The sequence below is a fragment of the Porites lutea genome, chromosome 4, assembly GCF_958299795.1.
Source record: "Porites lutea chromosome 4, jaPorLute2.1, whole genome shotgun sequence".
NCBI classification, from domain to species: domain Eukaryota; kingdom Metazoa; phylum Cnidaria; class Anthozoa; order Scleractinia; family Poritidae; genus Porites; species Porites lutea.
In genome coordinates, this window is record NC_133204.1 from 36,602,635 (window position 1) to 36,622,283 (window position 19,649).

A 19,649-nucleotide genomic window follows, 5' to 3' on the forward strand; every position below is an offset into this window, starting at 1 on the left:
TACCAGTTTGATTGTAACCGGCGTTATCGTTCACTTTGAGTGCCACATTCTGTTCACATGAGAATTTTTCTTTTTCTTTCTTTTTTTTCTCAATGAGCGTTGAAAAAACTTTGAATTTTCTCCTTGGCCATGAATTTGTCGAGGAAATTCAAAATTACATTTTTATTTTGTACTTCCACATCCAAGACCGTCTTAAAGTGAGACGCCAAAGTGAGACGCACGCACTACATAAGACAAAATTTTTTTCAAGACACCCCTCCATTTAGAATTAAACGCATGGAGAAGAAATAAACGAATAGAAAGTATGGCCTGAGGATCCGAACGATCCAGTTGTTCATCCCACCTGCCCATATGGTCTCGTATCTCGCAGTCAATGACCGCGAGAAAACCAATATTGCTTTCAAGAAACTGCTTGTGAAGCTTAAAAAGTAATTTCTACCTTGAGCCGGAATCCATGTGGAATATTAGAAAACTCACTCAAACTGTAACTAGTGTTCAACAGTTCACCTAATGATACAAGGCCAAGGCCATTCGACAAAGTAACCTAAAGCAAACTGCAAAAGGTTTTTGAGAATTTTTAAGTGTTAAAAGATACTGGCTTTTAAGAGTCTCAAAGGTTATCTTGACGAAACTACATCTATTAATATTGCCGTAAACAATTCCACTCAAACGGAAGCTAAGTGGAGAGACACAATCACCTCCTCATTGTAAATTATCATTGTGCCATTTCTCGCGCTCCTTCCTTAATTAGGACAACTGACCAAACATTCTTAATTTGTTCCATTACCCTTGAAAAGATCTAAAATGGATTTCAAGTAATCTGATGATATGCGAACTCTCTTGCGGTATAAAAACAAACACGCGGGCCGTCTTTACGACGGGTTACTCCGATGCATTTAACCGCTACCTCTCAATCATTTTCATCCTATAACTGACCCTAAAATCACTGACACCTAGGCAAAAGTCACGAATAGCTGCACACCTTCGGAGCCAGCTTTTGCCGAAGGATTTCTAGCATTCCTCGCTTAATTAAAAGAAGTTTAGTAGGAGAAAGTGTACGAAATACAGGTGTTACTCCAATTTAAGCCTTATAAACCAATGGGTCCGCTTCGAGAAATTCAGCTGTGTACCATTATTCGGCTTTTGATTTGATGAATCTGAGATGTGATATAAATGTAATCTGCCATCGACAGGTCCTTTTCCGCGGTCATTTACAACGTGGTTCTCTTTTACGTCACAACTTACACTAAATCCTGTCTCGATAGGACAAACGTTGTCAAAGGAACTCGTTACCTGCGTTGGCATCCAGTAGCTATTACTCCAGTCATGGTTCAATTAACGCAATACGTCTGCCGGGTTAAAAGTCTTAAAACCCTTTGTAAACTAATCAAAAAGTTATTACAGAAGTAATAATCCGCGCTAGTTCACTTAGTTCCATTTTGTTTTGATGTACAAGAAAGTTGCAGCTTCTTTAATAACAGCTTTTCAGTTAGTTTTGAAAAAAATAATGGATATGTTAATTCTGTCCTTGGCATTGTAACGCAGCTCAAGTACCTTTTTAACAAACCCGATAAACTTGTCCGGGCACGTAAAACGATTTTCTGTCTTTTTTGAAATACTTTTAAAAAAATGAAAATAGCAAGGACGAATTGTATGAGATTGCTGCAGAACCTAAGTACCTTAATAAGAGCAGTAACTTATGAAAGATGACAGATATTCGACCAGCACGTGAGGATATACAACATCCACGTACTTCAAGGTGAGAAAGAAAACATAACTTCGAGAAGCGAAGTCACCAGGGAATGATCTCATCTTCTGTCACTCTAGATTCAAACCTGCCGTCAAAAATGTTTGCAAGGATCGTTGTAATTTTTATACAGGAAAGGGAAATATCGCACGTATTGTTTCAAACTACACTGACAATCACACGAGTTTACGAGTTGCCTTAAGTAATAAATTCCAAGTTCTCCACAAGGTGAACAGGGCGTTTGTAAAAATAAAATCCAAGCTAGCACAAACTGTACATAGGCCAGATCGCACCAATTTTCATTTTTAACAATCTTATTTTAAAGTAACTTAAGTAACTTGTTCGAACCAAGTGAGACCATTAGATGAAGCCGCATCTTTTATCATAACCAAGATTTAATCATTTCTTATCAAGCTTCTTGAATCTTTACCGCTATTGAACTTATCTGGGTTGTATGTCTCTTATTAACCGCATACTGTCGGTAATTTTTAGCACAATGTAGTTATTATTCATCAGACTTTATACTCGAAAGACTCGAAACACCATCACGACTATAGCCTACCACGCAAGCGTTTTTACGGGAGCCGTATTTCCACCCTCCAATACGCCCCCGCTAAAAACCTCTGCGTGGAAGGCTATCGCGAACACGCAATCCTTGCACGTTTGTGGTGCGGATTCTCATCGCCGATTCCGGACTTTCGAACAGAACCGAATCAATAGTGGTCACGGACAAGTGCCTCTCGCCTCCTCATTTCCTCAGTTGCTATAGAAATTGCCCCCACTCAGTTAACTATTCACACCGAACAATTAAGCCACGTGGAGTTAAGACTGAAACGTGTTGGCGGCAGTATTGACCAAGAGCAACGATTGGTTAAGGGACTTCCAAGATATTATCGTTTGCCAGAGGTAAATGAAGTAAATTAAAAAGATGAACGAGCGTTCAAGCATATTAACCTTCGCTGTTGACTTATTGCGCAAAAAAGGGCAACAATTAGGTAAAGACAGTTTTAGATTAATTTGATCTTTTGTCCTGAATAAATCATTGAGTAAACTTGCTTACGTCCATGAAATCATACGCGTGCTTAGGGCTTATATCATGGTATGTTAAAATCGTTTTGGAATCGCATAGGCCAACGTAAAGTGAGTTCATTAGAGTTGAAATTCTTTAAAGGGTACTCATGAGCCACGGAGAGCGGAGGATTTGAAACCAAACGATTTAGCGAAAGCCTACAACTCCCAGAGTCCCCAGCAAGCATTCAGACTCCACTGATCGAAATTCAAACTCTTCAGTATAACAACAAGGGTCTAGAGAGTTCCAGACCAAACGAGCACCTGCAAGAGTGACCATAGTTTGAGCTCATATCTGACCCCCATTTTTGTTTGGTCCATTAACAACACCAAAACAACTCCAATGCTCGACTGCTCGGTTGGAAGTAATAAAACTTCAAATAACACCAGTTCTAGAGACTTCAATGAAATCGTCATGCAGACTCATTACTTCAGTAGAAAATCACCACTGAGTCATTACGTGTCCTGTATATTTGCCAATCTAGTACCTTGGCAACACTTAGATTAACCCTTTAATCCCAATAATGCTCAAAATCAATTTTCTCCTAACGATATCCATAGACTATCATGAGCAAAGTCTATGAGAATTAACAAAATGATCCCAAAGAGAAAAATATTTGATCTTTTACCAAATTCTCTCAACTGATTCTTCAAGGAAATGTATGGAGATCAGTTTGGAGAATTTGTATGTGGATATTGGGACTTAAAGGATTAAGATTGAAAGGAGTTATGCCACAGTACCTGCTATCGTTTTAAAACGCAAAAATGCTTTTTGCATCAGTTGAATAAAAAAATAATGGTCTAGTTTTGTTAATATTCAGTTAAGATTATATTTAGCCAAGGAAAGAAACTGTTTCATGTTGCCTACGTACAGCAAGAATGGACATGGATTGAAACTTGAAAACGTTGGGTCAGCTTGTTCAAGTTTTAATGCCATGCCTGCAAAAATCACCAAAAAATATTATGGTCAAAGCTCCCTAACGAAACGTGTTCGAACGTTTCTTCATAACTGTACAGGAGAATTTGTGTGTGGGTAACAATAACAAGTATAAAGGCACATAAATGTTGTCTTAATTAGTTCTGCGAAGGAAAAAAAAACAAGTCTATCCTTTACAGAGTGAGCTCCATGTTATAGGGTCGGCTATTTCCCGGCTAACGGAGTTTCTTGAGTCGTGTTCCCCCGATATGCAAGCGAGTTTCAGACTTTTCGTTTAAATTGTTTATAAATTTAGGCAGAAGGCAGTCGCCAAGAAGGAAAGGTAACTTTACAGAGGTCTTATGCCTTTCACCGATTGATTTCTCAACCAGCCTTTCAATCCTAGACCTAGATCATATGGAAGCTTAGAATGTGATACGCATCTTAATGTGCAGTCTCACTGAGTCATATCTTTTGTGACAGACCATTTAAGTGAGACCTCCACAGCGACACGCTACGTACGTTTGTTCCTGACGACTTTTCATTTCAAATTTTTCGTAACGACTCTGGTAACGAGGGCAAGAGAAAGTGCTTATCAGATTATACCCATGCTAGACTTCACGTTTTGACCCGATGCTTCTTTTAAAGGAAGGACACGACGCCAAGTCGTAGCGTTCGCGCATCTGCGCGCGGACAAGCTCACAGGTTTAACGTGCCATTAGTTGAATTTGTTCATACGGAGTGGGGAGGGGTTCCTATAACCAAATATAGAAATAACTTGACCTGCACGCCCAAAATGCTAGCTTTAAATAGTTAAGGCATGAACCGACCGGGCTGATTGTTAATATACTGTTCCAAAGCATGAAGACGGCAGCCTAACGGACGTCCTATGTTTCCAGGTATGTAAGTAACCCTTCCGATAACGCCAATAAAACATGTCTAGAAATCTAGTATGACCACGAGGAATAAAGCGGCTAGGAGATCCGTGTTTAGTTTATACAGAAACTTGACAAAAGTAAAGCTAAGGCCAACCGATATTTATCTTTACTCTATCTCAGTTCTCTAAACTGATTTTTTCCCCAATTTGGCCTGTCTCTTGGCTTTTCAAACACTCTCTCCCTACTGTTCATCTCGTTAAGCGGTTATTATTTCTCTCGAAAGCTTGCGAAAATAGCCTAACTTGCGAGATCAGTAGCTAAGGTAGCTACTAAATGTTTGCAATCGTAACACTTGGCATGCAGAGATTATACAAATGCTAAGAAATATTACTTATTCCGTTTCAGTCTTTCAGACAAAAGTCAAACCAAAACCTTCGATTTTCGATTTCATCAACACAGCAAATTCCTCGGCAATACCAGACTAAGTGTATTGAGTTTTCTTAAAAACATAGTGGTTGTAGATTTACCACGGAAAGTTAGCACACTATTGGTAAAGCCACAAAAGTAGTTACTCTAAATCAAGGAATCACAAACGAAAATTCAAGACGTTCGAAACTCTACCTGTTTTTCTTTATTTCTTCTTGGAACAATCTTGTTTACATCGTAGTTTCTTTTCAGTAAAAGAATAAAGCTATTGAAGAGACAAAAAGCTGTTTCATATTGTTTCATATCCAAAATGAAAAACCAATATATTTGCACTTTTGATACTTTTACGTAATTTAAGGAAGTCTTAAAAGACTCCTCCGGTCCAATATCGCTAAGCGAACTTGTTGCTTGGAGAATTCATCTAACGTTTAATGCTTCACATAGAACCAAAACAAGTAAACAGAGAGGCAATAAGACAAATGACAACGTTTGAAAATAACTTCCACGTCAAGTTTAACTAATCACCGTTAATTCAACCGGTACAAAAACAAAGCAAAAATCAAAGATATTATAACCGTGGCAGCTGATTCACTGTCAAACTGCACTACAATAACTACTTGATTAGGTGAGAGGGCCCATCGAAGACTCTTTACTTTAAGCCAATTGTTCTGGTTATTATTTAATAGGGTTGCGCCTTGTTTGACCTAATAGCTTGTCATGAAGTAACTAAGCCGGCAGGCAAGGCTATTAAGTTTAATCATGGCACAGGAAGAGACACATGCGCTCCAGCCGAAAGACTTAAACCTTGCTAAACTGAAGCCACTCACTTGCGTTTGACAGACTACCTATCACGACAATAAATAAAAGCTATGACACCAAAAAGACAGAAAATGGAAAGCATTGAGCATGTTTCGCTACCAGTCCAATGTCATTGTTAATATTTTAAAAGTACTTTAGCTTTGTATTTGAGGTTTGCGTTGAGACAAAGTCTAACAACTTGCGATGATAAATGAAATCACGACACCGAGACGAGAAAAACAAGGATGGGCTTCGAATGTTCAAGTAAATATTTGTCGGTTAGAGTTAATTCTGATAACTAAAAATATTGTCAACTTGAAGCTTACCCACGCATGTTTTAATTCGACAACTTTAAGGTGCCCATGTACGTCCATTGATACTTGAGGGAAGTTATTACAGCAGCAATTGACATAAATGTCGGAGTAGAAAATCAAAACAATCCATTGTGTCCAAACAAACAGGAAGACATTCATAACATGTTCCTCTTTTTTTCTAACTACGGCCGGCACCAAATGCTGGTCCAATACATTGAAAAGATCTTGGTGATGCAATACATCGAAAAGAAACACTTGGGCATCCTAATTCAAATTTGTCATCAGTAATCCATTTTTTTTTCATCCTAAACAATCTTTTGTCCTTTCCGCCCCATGCAAGGTGATGCGGATTCCTGAATCCGGGAACTTTTTCCTTGTGAAATCTGGAATCCTGAGCTTTGAAATCTGGAATACAGCTCAAGGAATCCGGAATCCTACTAAAGATTGGAATCCAGAATCCAAGTTCCACTGACAAAGACTGGAATCCAGTACCTGAAATCCGGAATCCACGGCATGGAATCCAGAATCCAAGACTGTCTTGGATCCCCTTACATGGGGCGATCCTTTACTTTGTAGATTTATACCATCGCTTATTCGGTGTTTTGCATTTCACAAACTCTCAGTGATATTTAGAGGTTTCGTTCAATTTTAAGGTAGCTTCGTTCGCTGCAAAGTAATTATACACTCAAACTATCGCCACAAAGCACCCTTCAAACACGGCTGTTGTAATGATTATGCTGTTGTGGACTGAGAGACTAGGATGCATCAGAAAATATTAGGATGTGAATTCAAACGTATTCTTAATCGCAGTTATTCAAGTATAAGTATACCTGTGACCTACAGAGACAAATTCGTGAAAGTAAAACTTGTAGAACGGCGTTTCAAGATGACGCTGAGTGAATTTCGTTAACGATTTTTTTTTTCACTGTCCAAGGCTTCAAATGGTAATTTAAACGCTCTGTAATGAGGGTGAGCTCCACTAAACGAAAAGAAGTGGTCCAAGATAATAGCTTCCTTTGATGCTAATTAAAATCTATCACCTATCTGATACCGAGAAATGAACAGCGAGATTGAAAGGTAATGCCCATTAGCTTTCAGGTAATTGGTCACTCTCAGAAGGCTTCCTTCCCGACTAAAATGCAATAGGTAGAACCTCTTATCACAGCATAATAAACAGCGCCACTGCACTGGACTGTAGGTTTCGAGTTAATCCGCTTTATTGTAGGATTTCAACTAAACAGTGATTCGAATCCCTGATCAACTGATCAACTCACATGGACTCTTAGTAGCGTTCGACCAACAAAACTACAACTTAATGACTGAACATTCCCATTCTCACTTCCAATAAACATAATATTTGACGGTTGTCGCGTGAAATCGTTAAATTGACGTATGTACTTTGCGTCTATGAATAATATCTTAAAAGTACATTTTATCAAAATAGACCTGTTGGAGACTTCAATAATTCACTGGACCATAGAGGGATATGAAACATTGCGCAATATCTAAATAATATGCTTTAAAACGAGAATGGGTGACACTTTAACGCTGACGAAGCCGAAATTACAACACGAAGGACTACGTATATGGTGAAAAGAATGCTGGAGAACCATCACACAACACTGATAAAAATTAAGTAAAATTAAGAATCTTTCTGTCGAACAAAATTCTCGTTTGTAGAAGATTTGTGTAGTTCTAATTCAAGTTATGATAAAGTTGTCTGTAAGGAGAGTCTGTTGGAAATGCGCGGGCTGTCTGATGGCAAGTCGTATACAGCTGAAAGTAACTAATACTTGGTTCAAGTAGATTTCCACGAATAAAATAAATGGTTGCAATGCTAAAGGTCCAAACGAATTTCATCTTTGAACTAGCCGCAGTGAGAAAATCCGAGGAAGTGATGCTTGTTATATTTAAGTTTGCACAGGTGTGTGCACTCACGTTCGTTCAGAGATCAAATTGAGCCACTCGTGTTTTCTCAACCGTTAAGACCTCTCCACCAGTTACGACTTCCCCTCAAAACAACACTGGTCAAAGCCTTAATTGCGACCGGCTATTAGGGAGCTCAAGCAACGACGACGGCGAGAAGAACGTCATAAAAGCAAATAGGTTTAGATTAGAAAAAACAACATTTCGCTTTTTTGTACATTTCTTTGCCGTCAGTTTACGACTACGAAGTAAAAGTGCCTAATTTCACATTTTGGGAAGGACGTGAACATTTCTTTAACCTTTCCTTAATTTCAATACAGTCTTTTAGAATTTAATTCCAGAAAAATTTGCTAACAACGAATTGAACAAGATGGAATAAGCACGATAAAGTTTGAAGCAGCGCGAATTCGCTTGTTAAGTGACTTGGCTAATAATTGTATGCAACATCACTTCAAGAGTGACGCGATTTTGTTTCCAAGCAACAAGAATGACGTGAATTCGAACAAAACCAATGTTCTGTATAGAATACAACAAACGATAGTGGGTGACACAAACTTCATCATCTCCTTCCCTTGGAAAAAAAATGTAAGTGCAAAAAAATACACTCTGGCAATTGCTCTGCTCGTTCGCCTAGGTCGCTTCTCTTAGAGGTAGTTTTTTAAAAAAAAAATAGATTTGTGCAACAGCGGCTGCTTTAGGTTTTGAACAGTTCGTGCCACAACAAGACTCAGCTAAACATCTAAACAAAACTGAACAAGCCACTCTATCAAATTTGTTTTGTTTCGTTCGACGGGGCAGCTGAAATTATATGCATCAATAAATTATCCAATTTGCACAGAGCTCCTCCCTTCTATATACTTTTCTATCCGATCTATCCGAGTTTTTTTTTTCCATAAATTTCCGTCTGTAACGATGCTATACCAGTCAGAAAAAAAACCAGGTGCCAAAAGCACTGAGACAAGTCTGTTTTTTAGAGCATACCCAGTGTTTAAATTCTTCTACTGAAGCGTTCTGTGCTAAAGCAAAGACCGCAGAGTGGGAAACCACAACAGAAACATTGAAAGAACTTTTAAAACATAAACAACTCTTCAGGGGGCATAACTTCGCATGTATTTTCTCTAAACTCCCACGACCTTAAACCTAAACCTAAAAATAAGCGTATGCCAGTACAAAAACGTAAAATACTGGTAAGTACGTTAACTCAAATAAAGTATATTAACTTTTATAACTTTTTAGTACAAGTTTTAAATATCAGCTTATGAGTGAAGAACTCTATTTTTCTTGCTTCTATTCAAAAAAAAAAAATTCTCACAACCAGCGTTCACTTCACGGCAATATTCCCACGTTTTGTGTCTTACAATGACAAATTATGGTTTGACTTTTTGATTGAACGCTCTTTAATTGTGGTTATCGTATGCCGATTTTTCCCGTAGGAAAAATGTAGAAAATTTGTACCTTGGCCCCAACAAAGGGCATCCTTATTTCTTGCTTTTCCCGCCAAAAGCTACTGTTTATTTTGTTTGCGCATGCTTTATTTCAGTCAGTTGAGATCATCATCTTCTTATTTTTCAAGAGTACCTTGCAAATTTAACTACAAGTACTGACATGCCATCAAATACAGTCTAAGTAAGTGGTGTTCACGGCTTTACCCGGCATTGTCTGTGTCTAAAGACGAGTAAGATTTAGGCCTTTAGACTAGTCAACATGAAGCAAATGCTCCATGCAGCGTTCTTTTGTAATTTTTTGATTATCCTAAGGAGTTCATAGAAATAGAACAATGACGGCAAACTTTTTTTCTTCGTAGTATATCGGTAAAGAGTTCTAAAAGGAAAGCAGTGAATATTAATGGACGAAAAAGACCAAGTGTAAGAAAAACTGAATATCAAATTGCCAAATCTTGATGAGGTCTAAGTGAGTAGGAAAACTGAAAGTAGTTTACTTGGGGGGTGCTGTTTGTGTAAACATCTTTTGATAAGGTGAATGTACCTATTATCAGAAGGTAAAAGAAGATATGAACAATCACTGAATTTTGGAAAAACTGTTTCTAGGCATTGAAGCTCACAAGTGTCACGTATATTTTGAAATTACAAACAAAGCTCACCCGCTGAAGATGGGTTACTACTCGCCTACGAGCGGCGGATGTAAAGCACGAGGAAAGAACAAACGTCCCACCGCGTGCAGGAATAGGAAGGAACCTCCAACCGCGCGCGCCTTACGCTACACGCTCCACACGCGCGATAGCTTTAAATTAACCGCGCAACGCCACGCGCGTATTTACAAGAACGAGGGGTACCAAAGGTTAACACAACGACAAATTTTCTCAATAAATCAACTCAAACACTTTAACTATCTACATGCCGCTTTGCCTAAAGTGATCGGTCATACGAACAGGTAACGTTAAAAGAGATAATTGCAATTTAGTGGAAACATATGTCCTCCAAGCGGGAGGGTAGCATCAAGTCCCTGGGGCGAAAGATTAAACAAAGAAGTCAACGAGACAGCAAACAGGCGTTCAGACAAGGTTCATGAGCAAGTTATTAGATGGTCAGCCAAAGTATAAACAATTCTGTTTCCTATTCTTAAATGCCATCGAACTAGAACAAAGTTGCAGCCATTTTAACTCCCGCTGGTGTGAATTGCACCACGTTCTATCAGAAAGGGATCGTAAACGAAGAATCATAAATACATGTTCTGATAAAATGTCAAACAAAAATAATCACTGAGGAAATTGGCCCAAAGCAACAGCTTCATGCTTGATGAGATGGATCTTTTTGTCGACAGGGCAACTCTATACCAATGCACCATAGACACTACTGTTTAATACTTAAGCCCACGTGTAGAATGCTTCATCAATAACTGCTTTACTTCAAAAGATAATCACTTGAATAAACAGATCAAGACTAGCATCCTTTGTTCTTTTTGCAAAATTTTATATTTTTTTCAACTAGTGTCTTTAATATAGAACGCATACTGAGTTAATGCGTCGAATTATTCTAGTCGCTATACCAACCAAGCCAATTCAATAATGCCACACCCAATTGCTTAAAGTTATCTCACCGGCTAATAATTGCTAACAGTATTTCTTGGGACTAAAACGTACGCCCTGGCAGCAACGTCACATTTGCGTATGCTGTACTTTGCCCATAGTTGTTAATTAAGTTACCAAACTCTAGATTAATCTGGTTATAAATCTTTTGTTATGTATCAGTCAAACGCCGTTTGCAAAAAGGAGAATAAATTGTTAGGGTTTCATCACTAGGCCTCGACTGTGAACATAATTCTTCGCATTTGCACTCTTTGTGTATGGGTATTTTTTAACTCTAAATTACACTGGGAATTAATTTCTGCAAAACTTTACAATTTCAACACGAGGCTTGGTGGAGATTTTTGCTAGTTTAACGTCAAAATGCATAAGGGCAATTCAAAACTGACCACTCGCTGTAGTCCCAGCCTTGTATTTTAAGAGACGATTGATTATCTCAGTTGGTTGGGTACCAAACTTAGGAGCGGTAGAATCCAGGCCAGTCCAACACTTACGGTTTAATAATAGCAATAAAGAATCACGTGTCTTTGGGTCGTCTTTGCCCTAGCCTCCCACGCAGAGGTTGTTAGGGAACGCGTGACAAGGCCATAAGAACGTCTGCTTCGGAGGCTGCCTTTGCCCTGACAGACCCTCTAGTCTTCTGGTATAAGGACGAAAAACCGTCATCTCACTCTTGTGGGGTGTAAGCGAACCACTAGGAGCGTAATAACATTTGGAATTGGCCCCATCCCCCCCACCACTCCCACCCCCACCCCCACCCCCACCCCCACCCCCACCTTCCGGTGTCTTCAGATCTGTCAAGGGTTGTGGCAATGGCCAGGGAGGGTACCACCTATGCTCTCGTTGGTGTCCATTTTCATTGGGCAGTCGTGTGCCCTATATTGCTGAAAACCCAAACCAAGTTGTTTTATTTACACGTTACGTGTCGTATGGCATCGTCGGCTGTATATCCGTACGAAGAGTACCTGCTACCGTTTCGTTCTATGCAGTGTCGTTCCCTCCTTTCAAAGTACACTTTCCTTCCATACTTTAACATAACATATATAGATGCTACTAACTTTTGTCGTTTAAAGTATTTAATCGGAAGTGATGTAGACGTCGACAACAAACTCATACTCCATAAGCGGTTTAAATGAGGGCTTCGTTCAGACAAGCTTAAGGGCTTCGCTGGTGAAATCCTCTTTTTTCAGAAAAACTCCGCTACTACTTCTCAAAGTGAATCGAAGCAAGTACAATGTGAGGTCAAAACGTTTGGTAAAACAAGTCTCATTTATTTACGTAAACTTAGTGAAAGTAAGTGGAAGTTAGTAGTGGTAGTAGCAACAGTAGTGGCCGTGGTTGTGGTAGAGGCAGTGTGTGTGGTGGTATAAGTGGATATGGCAGTTGCAGTGTTAGAGGTGGTTGCAATGGTAGTGTTATTGGTACTGGCAGTGGCAGTGCAGTTGGTAGTGGCACTGGCAGTGTTAGTCAGTGGTGGTGGTAGTGGTAGTGACAGTGCTAGTGCTAGTGGCACTGGCAGTGTTAGTCAGAGGTGGTGGTAGTGGCAGCATTAGTGGTGGTGGTAGTGGCAGTGGCAGCGTTAGTCAGTGGTGGTGGTGGTGGTAGTGGCAGTGGTACTGGTAGTAGCAGTTTTAGTGGTAGTGGGAACGCCAGTGGCAGTGGTTGTGATAGTGATGGTGGCAGTGACACTGACAGTGGTAGTGGTCGTTTTAGTGGTAGTGGTAGTGGTAGTGGTAGCAGTAGGGATAGGAGTAGGGGTAGTGGCAATGTTAGCGTTACGCTCGCCTCCGATCTGTATGAGTTTTACAATGGCTTAACTCCGCTTTGCGTAGTACAAAATCGTTGACAACGACGAAGACACAGAGAAGTGGTGGACAGTGTACAGTCTAAAGGAACCCCCGTCAATCCCTAATTATCAAACCTCTAGTTTAAAAAACGTTTTACGCTGTTGAAGTCAACGAAACAATGTAGGTCGGGGTATTAAGATTGTTTTTTCATACCCGTGGACGTTTCATGGCGGATCATGAAACCTCCTTGCCAGTAAGTCTTCTTTACAGGGTGTGCCAAAAGTTCTTTCTTCTAATTTCATGCACTTTAACTTTCGATCGAAATTTTATTTTTCCATGAAATTTCTAGAAGATGTTTATTTCTCTATCGAGTACATGTAATTCAGAATTTCAGTAAATGTCATGCCCTTTTTGCTTTTTTTTAACACATTCTGTAGCCGTTGCAGCATGGTGCGGGATATAGCATGTAGACCCACAGGTGATCCATTTTGAGCTTTTTTATCACCTGGTGCGCAGGAGCCAGTTCGACGCCAAGACAATATTTGTTTAGTTTAGGCAGCTGAAAAAAAATATATTTTGGGCATTCATCCAAAAAAGATAATCATCCCGGCCCCCTTTCACAGAAAGGCTTTTGCACTTCTTTACAAAACGGAGATGAGCTTGAAGTTACTTGGCAGACTAAGCAGATCGTTTTTTTCCGCCATCTCAGGGGCATCTAACGTTAAACATTCGCTTTTCATGACTCTTTCTGGACTTAGCTTGCTAACTACGTAATAACGTCCTCGTCGAGTCTCCTATTTTATATCTAGCCGTCTTTAAAACTGTTTTAGCTGCTTTATTCGGGACGTTTGGTCTTCCCCTTCGTTTCTTGCCCTCAAAACCTTCATTTCTCCATGATCACTTTACCACCCAACATTCGGATTTTTCCAGTTTTTTAGCAGTTTCTACAAAAGATAAGCCACTAAATCGAAGTATTATTCTCTTACCTACCTTAGAGTTTTTGCGTTAAGGGGGTTTATCTTTCGTGATATTCACAAAAAAACAAGGAAGGAGTTCGAGCAATTCGGGCTATAAAATACAAAAATTATGTGGCTGGAAAATATACTCGCGCACGCGCACCTTGGGCGCGGATGTACACAAATCAAGTATTCGAGTCAAAGGATGGCACAACAGATAGTGAATTAGATTGAAAGACACAAGTTTTGTTTAAATGATTGGTTTACCAAGTCCAGTCGTACTGAAATACAGACTTGTAAAGTACAGGAACGAACTTTTGGGAGACCCTGTATTGCAGAGAAACGCAAAACCCAGACAACACTGCTCAGTAAAAATCCAAAATTGACAAATCGTTTGTCGATACGCCTATGTTTTAGCCATAGCACATGTTATCTCGCAACTCAAATATCGCCCTACGAGCGTAGGTCGAATGGTTGGTCTCAGTAGCTCGCACAAATATTCCAAAGGTCAAGCGCGTTCTGGCGTCCAAGCTATAGTTAGCGCAAGGTCATATTTTCTACTCTCCTTGAAAGAGCTCGTAAGATTTTTTTTGACTCGTTCAGTAGACATCACTCGTGATTATTTTAGCTTTTCTACTTCCAACATCCTTATATTTTACATCATATTGACTAGATGAAATCCATGTGTTCTACGAGGCCGGCTTAAATACTTGAGATTGATAGCTTCGGCTTGTATTGTTGTGATAGGTGTTGCAAATGGGACGTAAAATGTTGCAGTTTAGAAAAGGTTCGTATAAAAATACAAACACACTAACTCCTGCAACTAACAAATAATTTAGAACTTCCAAATAACTTAACAAGGTAAAACTGCGACCGTAACGAACTTCATAAAGCAAGTATAATATTACACTTTGAGAACTCCACTTCGAACTGCAGCTCCACAAACGTATCTACAACAACTTTTCAAAAAAGTAACTGCACAATGACTGCCCTGAGTTCAAATACTATAGTTTTACACTAACGAAAAGGTTCCTACTCTGTTAAAAAATATAAAAGATCAGAGTTATCCCAAGCTTTGAGGGTAACTGATTACTAAGCACTTTGCCCCAAACGAGTAATAAAAGTCGATTTTACAGAAATTGAGCCGTTTCTCTGTAAAAAATTACTGAAATTGCAACACTTAAGCCACATCTCAGCGCTTCGAACTCGAACCCGTTGTAAGAAAAACCTTCCAAACACTTGACTTACCAAGCCCTCAAAATATTTACAAGTTGTTTACTTGGGGGGTCCTTAAAGACCCTAACTTTCTACTGCAACACAAGTCAAATCTTAAGCAATAAAAAATAAAAGCTGTACAGATGAGAAAGTTAAACCTAATGTTTATTATACTCACAAGGCAATTGATGCAACGCAAAGACAATCAGACAAAACTATAGTCATTCTCAGTAACTCAGTACCAACAATCGAGAAAAATAGGAGAAGATATACGACTCGCAAATCGGATCTTATACGCAATAGTAACAGAAAGAGGCAAAATGAGTGGCCGACACTTCACGAGGGTAAGAGTGAGTGGAGAAGCTTTCAAGATGGTTGGAGTAACATGATTTGTACAGGATACAAATCATTCTAAAGGTATAGAGAAACGTGAGAAGATAAGACCAGTGCGCTTAACGAATAGACTATATGATATTGAGCGATAACCACCTCTAGGCTACAGGAAAACATTGAGAATTAAGCAAAGAGCAACAGCTTTGCAACGTCTTATGACATGGAGAGACTTGAAGATAGCGCTATAAAGTTTGTGTCACTGATGTGAAAACAAATCTCGAGCATAATACACCTGACCAATATAACGTACAAATTATAGTGTACAGAGAAACATCGACAAGTATTTCATTTCACCGGGCAAATTAGGAAAGGGCGCAAGACAGGACACTTAAACCTCGCAAACAGGCCGCTAGCGAAAAGAAAAACGTCGAAAAGGTAATACAAATACAACACGAACGTCCTAAGATAAATCATAAGAAGAACGTTTGAAAGAAAGAAGTATGGCATAAGTGCTTCCACATAAATCTTTTCACAACCCATATTTTTCTAGGCTTTCGTAATTAATGGTTCTAGGCGGTAATAACTTGTGCTAGGGCGGTGAATTTTACTAACAGGAGAACACTGAGAACATTAATTATCACTGATTGGTCTTGAACACAAGCATTGACTAAATTTTAGTTACTTACATTATTCCTTTCTTCTGCGGTAGCGAAGCAAAGTGCTTATTGCTTCCTGTACAAAAAGGCAAACCACAATAAACTGAATGCAGTTTTCAGTCTTCTCCTTCTAAAAAGAAAACAATAGATGTAAACGAACAATGCAATATGACAAAAGATTTGACCAACTACGTCTTAATCAATGTGGATAATATTGCAGGCACATTTCTCCAGTATTTTTTGACAGCAAAATGCAAAGTAATCGTGTCCATCATGAGTATCATGTAACGAATAATGACACAATTACGGTGTACTTCTTTGTTAGACGGGAAAAAAAAGACAGAAACAAACGAGTTCATTAAAAAAGAAAGTATTTCCGAAATCCTAAACACATCCGGTGGACTTTTTTCGATGGTCGCGTATCATTTGGTACTAATTCCCATATCCCCCAATATCGTTTTTGAACATTCCTCGATGCTTTAACTATATAGCTTGCGGTTTACCGGGGTGAAAAAACAACAACTAACGTGTTTTGACTTAGATAATGATTAGGATCAAAGCACGTCATGAGACAGCTAAGAAATCAACAACTGACTCATAACCGAGAATATACATACGTTTTCCTCCTGCATCAGAAAATGACGTCACCAATCCTGTAGTCACAGAATTCCTGCACGGTTGACGGTGGGTAAAAAAGATACCAATGACATCTGCAAGATACACACAGCTAGCTTGTCAACATTCATAGCGCTTTTCCGCCCGGGAAGACCAAATTAGTTTTACCGACTACGTTCCTTCGAAGAAATGCAATGCAATGCAATGCAATACAGAGCTTTCTATTATTTTACCATTTCACCCAGCAGAACAGTCCCGTTAAAGGTTATAGACTGCAAAACAACCTGTGTTTTTGCGCAGGGAAAGTACGTTTCGCGCGAGCGGTGGAACGAAAGGTCTGAAGTAAGTTAAAGAACGCAGAGGGAGATGAGTTTGTGAGACTCGCGCGAGGAGATGGGTGACCAATAAAAAACTCAACCCTCCAGCCAACATAGCGAGTCGTCTTGAAGATGGAAAAAGAGGACTACACTGGTGGAAGGCGAGTGCTTTCACCACTCCTCCAACCCAGCTTAAGTAAACTACTCCAAAATGTTTTTTTGTGCTCGAGATTATTAACTGGAGAGGCAGCGTGGCCGAGTGGTTAGAGCGCTGGACTTGTAACTCGGAGGCCCCGAGTTCAAGTCCCGCCCTGACCGCTAGCTGGATTTGTTCTTGGTAGTCCCGAGTTCAAATCCTCGGCCACGCTTGTAAAATAGCCAACTGGTTCGCCTTCTACAAGTTGGGATTCTTAACCATGTTGTTTCATTTAAATTATTTGTTTCATTATCCCTGAAAAGCCCCACAAGGGGAGAGGAGGATAAAAGTATTATTGCTGCAATAGTTCTTCAGTACCACCAGTGGCAAGTGCTAACCTTATCCAGTCCGGAATATCCCTAAATTTAAGGACAGGGCCAACTGGTCACGCGCCACTTTTTAACCAATGAGATGGCGCGCTTGTGTTTATCAACAAACAAATCAAAACATCGCCCCAGTGATCAAAAATTTTCAAAACAACGGACGGAGTCGGACAGAATTAAAGATGAGCTTACAGTACTCGTCTAGGTTTCACATTTAATATTTCAAAGAAAACATGTCATGAGAGAGAATAAGAGCATTAATCATTGCAAGGAATGCGAACTGATTCCGGACCGATCGCAGAGGTCGTGGCTTCACTGGCATGGCTTGCAAGATTTTTGATAGAAGCAAACTCGTCCCGTGTAAATTTAGGCTTAGAGAGAGTGAAAATTTGTTGCGATCGTACAAAACAGCATTGGTACTACCTATTAACTTCTACAGGACAAGAATCAAAGAACCAGTCATCATAACAAGAATAGAAAGTAGTTCAAATTTATTAATTTTTCTTGTTTGTTTTTTTGTGTTGTTTCGTGTTGACTTCACGCATCTGGTGCTTTCTTTGCTTGCTGTAGTACCTGCAATGTTTTAATTTTATCCCAGATAATCAGTGCATGTTCAATGAGTAGCGAAATACAGCCTTTACAATTGAGATTTGTCTTGTTTCTTTGATTGTTTTTTAACGGCGAATGAACATTTGGAGAATCCAACAAAATTAAATCTTTCCAGATTAGTGAATTTCAGAAACAAGGCGGTTAGTATCTACCTTGCGCTTATGATCTTCAATTTCATCCCCGCAAATTCGGCAAAGTGAGGCGAGATGTTGGACGTGAATATCCATAAGACTAATAAAGTTGTTTTGGCCTTGAAAAAAAAGGCAAAGGCTCGTACTAATGCGAAAAAAAGTAATAACACGGCTTTTGTGAGAAACCCGGGAGTGGAAAACGTACGTGTTTTGGACCTCGGAATTCAAAAATTGTCTACCAAAATTCTAGGTTGTCTGCCACCCCCACATTCAAAAAAGTTAATCGATATGACAATCGAGGAAAAATATCTAGAACTTCGTAAAAAAATCTGTGAATCGAAAAAATAATAGATACTTGTTCACCTACCTTGAAAGCCGACCAAAATCTCTCCTATACATCGCGTTGTTTAAAAGATAAAAGAAGAATAAGCCACAAAATGTGCTGAATATTTCACAAGACACTTCCAATATGGCTTCCGATACGCTGTCCATTTAAAAAAATTGTGTATGACTCATGAAAAGTTTTAAAAATATGCCTGAGAACCTCGAAACGATGACTGATTCTGCCCGACTCCGTCCGTTGTTTTGAAAATTTTTGATCACTGGGGCGATGTTTTGATTTGTTTGTTGATAAACACAAGCGCGCCTTCTCATTGGTTGAAAAGTGTCGCGTGACCAGTTGGCCCTGTCCTTAAATTTAGGGATATTCCGGACTGTTATCGAGAGGGCAATAAACCTTGCCCACTTGATTTGGAAGACCTTAGATAACAATGACCTCAACCAGGTTCTGGCGTCCAGCGGTTTTAGTGAAAACAAGGGTTTGGGTGGGGTGCTCAGTCTCGCGGGCTCACTTGATTTCCGTTGCAATGGCCTTATTTATAGTTATTATATTTCGAAACCTTAAGTGACGTCTAGTACATGCGGCCCTTCCAGAAAGAAACCAAGAAATTTATCGTTACGTAGGGTGGACCTCCGCCATTTTAATTATTCGTGACTGATCCTTTCTGTCTTGAGTACACGACTGAAAATATTTGACTTAATCATATTAAAAGTGACAACCCCCCGGCCGAAGAAATGATCCTGGTACTTTTTAGATAACAGAATGTTTCGAGACGTATAAACTGCCGCTGCATACTGACTGATTAGCTCAACCGGTTGAGTGCTAGACTTAAGAAGAGCCGAGACGCAGGGCCCGCGGAGCAGTTTTTAAAGTGCGGGGGCCGGTGACCACCTCTTTTGAAGTGAAGGGGGGGGGGGGGTCAAATTTAATTGTTCTCTCTTTGTGGCTGTTTAGAACTGTCAGATTACTGAACCTTTCTTTAGTCATTTTTGAGCGGAGTCGTGTTTATAAATTTCAAGCCGCTGAAAAGTACCTTTCTCCTGCTGAGCCTGATT

The 19,649-nt window shown here is 39.5% G+C and overlaps 1 long non-coding RNA gene across 1 annotated transcript; it reads right to left on the reverse strand.

Annotated features, from left to right (window-relative positions):
* Window positions 1–17,902: 17,902 nt before the first annotated feature.
* Window positions 17,903–18,739, reverse strand: LOC140933461 (uncharacterized). The gene is made up of 3 exons (XR_012165056.1): window positions 18,622–18,739; window positions 18,276–18,373; window positions 17,903–18,087 (listed from the first exon to the last, which is right to left on the reverse strand). It is a non-coding gene; the product is annotated as an uncharacterized lncRNA (long non-coding RNA).
* Between the last annotated feature and the right edge of the window lie 910 nt (window positions 18,740–19,649).